This window comes from Mustela nigripes, chromosome 16 (genome assembly GCF_022355385.1).
Source record: "Mustela nigripes isolate SB6536 chromosome 16, MUSNIG.SB6536, whole genome shotgun sequence".
NCBI lineage: Eukaryota > Metazoa > Chordata > Mammalia > Carnivora > Mustelidae > Mustela > Mustela nigripes.
Genome location: NC_081572.1, coordinates 22311293 through 22317020, shown reverse-complemented (window position 1 = coordinate 22317020; position 5728 = coordinate 22311293).

The window sequence follows — 5728 nt, the reverse complement described above, 5'->3', positions numbered from 1 at the left end:
GCCCCCGTGGCCTCAGGAATATTTTAGAATCCTCCCAGGAGCCCCAGCGGGAAGGAAGCCCCGCCCCCTCATAAATAGTAAGCCGCCCACCCCGGCTCCCATAGTGCCCTCCTCTCTCATGAATATTTTAGAACCCTCTCAGGAGCACCACACCCACGGGAAAGAGACCCCGCCCCCTCACGAATATTAAAAAGATGAGCACCCATAGTGCCTTCCTACACCATGAATAATGAACGAGGATGAGGTCCTCGGAGCCCAAACCGAGACGAACGCGACCCTTCGCTCCAAGTTGAAGACAGGAAGGGGTGGAGCCGTTAGAGTCTAGGGGAGGGGAGGGTGCAAAGGAAGAGCCCGTACCTGGCGCCCCGGGCGTCTGCTCCAAACCACTTCCTCTCCCTTCAACCTAGTTTTGAGCCCATTTTTAGTTCCCCCTGCCCCCACCCCAGAAGGGTAAATTAGAGAACTTTCATCAAAACTTCTGTTGGAGGAAACCTCCAAACATTCTTTTTTAAACCTATCTGGGTTCCTAGAATAGAATCAGACGAGGATTTGTACCTCCAGCCTCCCAAGATGGAGTCCAAGACATAACTTGCTAGCTTTGCCCTCTTCCCTTGAAAATGAGGTCTTACTCATTTATTCATTCATTCAGTAGCTATTTATTTTTTTTAATATTTTATTTATTTATTTGACAGAGAGAGAGATCATAGTAGGAGAGAGGAAAGGAAGAGATCACAGAGAGAGGAAGGGAAGCAGGCCCCCTGCTGAGCAGAGAGCCCAATGTGGGACTCGATCCCAGGACCCTGAGATCATGACCTGAGCCGAAGGCAGCGGCTTACCCCACTGAGCCACCCAGGCGCCCCATTCAGTAGCTATTTATTAAAGCCTGCTCTGGGCCAGCTACTGGAGTGGGCCCTAAGGACACAAGAGAGAACAAGGCACATGTATTTCCCTGCCTTAATGGAGCTTATTAGTCTAATGGGAAAGATAGCATAAACACACAGTGTTATGGAGGATATAAGGCAGCAGAGAAAAAGATAGTATGGAAGCGGGGGGGGGGGGGGGGCCTACTTTAAATGAACTGGTCGGGAAGGTCTCTTTAAGGAGATTACACTTAGGGTGAGCGCCTGGGTGGCTCAGTTGGTTGGACGACTGCCTTCGGCTCAGGTCACGATCCTGGAGTCCCGGGACCGAGTCCCACATCGGGCTCCCAGCTCCATGGGAGTCTGCTTCTCCCTCTGACCTTCTCCTCGCTCATGTTCTCTCTCACTGTCTCTCTCTCAAATAAATAAATAAAATCTTTAAAAAAAAAAAAAAAAAGGAGATTACACTTAATTGGAGAACTAGTGGAGGAAAAGGAACCAGTCAGGAAAGAGCTTGGGACAAAGGGAACGGTAGGAAAGATTCTGGTACATTGTAGGATTTGTAAGGCTGCCTGGCTGAGTTTAGTGAGTAAGTAGGAGAGTAGCATCATGGAGACCATGGAGAGGTAGGCACAGATGGGGTATGCAGGACCTTATATAAAGGCCTTAAAAGAGGCTCATTTTAGAACCCCTGTAGGCTCTATATATTCGAGCTTTGGGGGACCCACTCTACTTTATATCCACATTGTTTATATTAAAATAAAATACATAAATGACTACATAATGATTAACTTTACATTTAGGATTAGTTGACATATTGTTATATTATGTAGTCACAAACATTGATTTTTGATTTTTTAGTTTTTTTGGAGCTAGTTCTTTTTTTTCCCCCATCTCAAACATTTTTTATAGGTTCATGAAGATCTTAGCCCCAGGAGCCAGGAGCACCTAATGAGTATAAAGATTCTGAGTGGTAAGCAGTTTACATTTTATTCAAAGTGTCATGGAAAGTCATGGAGGAGTTTTAAGCAGAGTGATATAATCTGATTTATATCATTGAAAGATTTCTCTGGCTTTTATGTGGAGAATAATTGAAGCTAATAGAAGTAGAAGAGGGGAGATCTGTTAGGATGTTGTTGCCTGACTAGAGAGTAGTGGCCCTGGAAAGATAGGTTTGAGATATATTTTGGGGCATAGAAGTAGCTGAATTTGCTGATGGATTAGACATTGTGTGAGAGAAAGGAAGAAGATATGAATGATTCCCAGGCTTTGGATTTTAATGAATGGGTAGATGTTAATCCCATTTATTGAGATATGCAAGTGGAGAGGAGTGTTTCTAGCAGAAAATTCAGAGCTTAATTTTGCAGATAGTAAATTTGATGTGTCTAGGAAACTTCCAAGTAGACCTATCAAGAAGGTTGTTGAATTTACGAATCTGGAGGATGGAAGAAAAACTCTGGGCTGGAGATACACATTTATGGACACTGAAAGATTGGGAAAAGTAGGACAAGTTCTTAGAGGAAGTTAAAAAGGAGCCTCTGGTAGAGTAAACAGCAGAAAGCCAGGAGAGAATGGAATCATGGAAGATGGAAAATAAATGTTTCAAGAGTGAGGCAGGGTCGGTGGTGTTGAGTGCTGCTGAGTTCCACAGGTTGTCTGTTAGATGAGTCCTACCCGTGTCCACTGGATTGGCAATCCAGTTGATGGAGAAGTACGTTGGGTCCATGTTGTCGTTTCCCATCTCAAGAATGTATAGTGACTTTGCCTTGCCAGCCACATCACATTCAACTCTCTGCCATTTCTTCAGTGTTCTCTATTATTTCTTTCCCTCTACTTGTTCATCCATTACATTTGACCCAAGCCTACTTTCTGCCAAATCCAGTGGTAATTGCAGGGTAAATAGAGTTTCTGCCTTCTAGTGGCTAAGGGTCACAAGCACCTGACCTAGTCTAACATGTATTCTCCTCCTTCCCAAGGAGACAGACCTGCTTCTTCTGTGCGGATGAGGGGTTGGGGAGAATGGATGGGAGAGGTTTGTCCTTAGCAGATTTACCCCCACCTTCTTGAGTTGAAACTTCCATCAAATATGATTTATCAGGGGTCACCTAGGTGGCTCGGTGGGTTAAAGCTTCTGCCTTTGGCTCAGGTTATGATCCCCGGGTTCTGGGATCGAGCCCTGGGCTTTCTGCTCAGCAGGGAGCCTGCTTCTGCCTACCTTTCTGCTTACCTGTGATATCTGTCAAATAAATAAAATCTTAAAAAAAAAAAAAAAAAAAAAGATTTACCAGGGTAAATCATTGGCTCAGTCAGTAGAGCATGTGACTCTCGATCCCAAGATTGTGAGTTCCAGGCCCATGTTGGGTATATAGATTATTAAAAGAAAAAATTAAATAAACTTTTAAAAAATAATTTCCCTCCTTTCTAAATCTTCCCCTGGTCCTACTTTAAGATTTGCACCTTGCATGAAGCTTGTTTCTTCAGTAAGTATGCTTTCCCTCCTAAACACAACTGTGAATTCCTTAAGATGCCTTATGTCTCTTTTGTATCCTTCATATATGGAAGAACAATGGATACAGGGATGAATCTACCATGAGCCTCCTGCTTGCACAGACCCCTTCCAAGATCCTGCACTTGATTTTGTAGTCATAAAGAGCAAGAAACATTGAATACATGTTTGCTGATGGACTCCAAATTAACCAACTTCAAATATTTATTGATTTACTAAGCTTGTTTTATTCATTGGGATTTCTATGAAGATTTTAGTTACTGATTGTATCATTCCCTTTCCCAAAAGCCTTCAGTGGTTCCTTGTTGCCTCTAATTAAGTAGAAACTTCTGAACCTGATCTTCAAGGCCTGTCTCAATGAGGCTGAATTTTATGTCTCGAGGTAACTCCTCAAACTCTCCTTACTTCCGCAACACTGACCCCCTTGTTGTCCCCATAGTGGTATGGTTCATGTTGATTTCTCTGCTATTTCATCCCCATCTTCAAGCTCTGATATTTCTCAAGCCCCATATTTCTCTGATTTCATCTCCATCTTCAAGCTCTACCTTTTGACAGCATAAGAATAGACTTTGTTATTTTGTTTTTTAAAGATTTTATTTATTTATTTGACAGAGAGAGATCACAAGCAGGCAGAGAGGCAGGCAGAGAGACAGGAGGAAGCAGGCTCCTTGCTAATTAGAGAGCCCGATTCGGGGCTCGATCCTAGGACCCTGGGATCATGACCCGAGCCGAAGGCAGAGGCTTTAACCCACTGAGCCACCCAGGCGCCACCATAAGAATAGACTTTAGACAGTTGCTTCTGGAAGGAGTCCCAGGACCAAGAGCATGACCTGAGAGCTTCTTAGAAATGCAGACCCTCAGCCCCTGCTCCAGACCTCCCGTATCAGAACCTACATTTTAACAAAATCCACAGTCTAGTTTGAAATGTATGGGCTTTGGCCATTTCTCAGGCTATTTCCTCTAAGTGTCTTAAACCTTTAAAAATCCCTATAATGAGAAATGTTTTTCCTCCTTTGAACCTTCTTCATTCTGGTACTGCTCTCTGGGCGATTCATTCTGCCTTGAGTCATGGTTAATTCCGTGAGCTCTTTGAAAGCACTAACAATGGAGTCTCCACTTAGAGATGAGTTAGTTCCCTTGGTATTTCTCTCTATGCTTCTGCTACATCCTGTATACACGTGTATACCCACCCAAACCTACATGCTGCTCTAGTTGTTTTACTTGATACTCAGAATTTTGCAAGGATCCAGCTATAATTTGACTCCCAGATATGCCACGTGTGGGCAGGGAAATCATTTGCAATTATTTTTATTAAGGAAATGAGCATCTCACCAGTATGTCAAGACAGTATTTTTTTTTTTTTTTTTTTTGACAGAGAGAGAGATCACAAGTAGGCAGAGAGGCAAGTAGAGGGAGAAACTGGCTCCCCACTGAGCAGAGAGCTCGATGTGGGGCTCAATCCCCGGACCCTGAGACCATGACCTGAGTCGAAGGCAGAGTCTCAAGCCCCTGAGCCACCCAGGTGCCCAACAAAAGTCTTGAATATCATTCCCTTTACCTTTGATTGATACCATGTGATAAAATTATATCTTCATCCCTGAATTTCAGAGTAGGTGGAAAGCTGGCCAAAATTATTCCAAAATAGCTGGTTACCTGTAACATTCCATAAAAATTTGGGGGAAGGAAATTCTCCCAAATTTTTATTGGCTAAAACAATATGCTGGTTTTCTTCTTAAACTATTAATTGAAGGGGCGCCTGGGTGGCTCAGTGGGTTAAAGCCTCTGCCTTCGGCTGGGATCAAGTCCCGCATCAGGCTCTCTGCTCAGCATGGAGCCTGCTTCCTCCTTTCTCTCTCTGCCTGCCTCCCTGCCTCCTTATGATCTCTTGTCTGTCAAATAAATAAATAAAATATTAAAAAAAAAAAGAAAATATTTCACAGGTCCCCGTGCCCTATGAAAAATAGGAGATTCCATTACTATATAAGAAGGGGAGAGCAGGGAGCATCTGGGTGGCTCAGTCGGTTTGCATGTTGGATCCTTGGTTTCCGCTCAGGTCAAGATCTCCGGATCCTGCGCATGGCATCTGCTGGAAATTTTCTCTCTCCTCTCCCTCTGCTTCTGCCCCCTCAAAGTCTCTAGAAGGAAAAAAAAAAAAAAAAAAAAAAAAAAGGAAAGAGCAGATATCAGTGTACAACAGCAGTCCCTGTACAAAATGTTAGCACATTTTCCATTTTTGGTACATTTTCACTGCCTTTTCCATCTCTTTATCAACAGTTTTTAATGTGTAAGTTAATCTAACAACAGCCTAAGGCAATTTCCTGTTGGTTCTTAATAGAGAAGACACATAATTGGCTTATGTCTT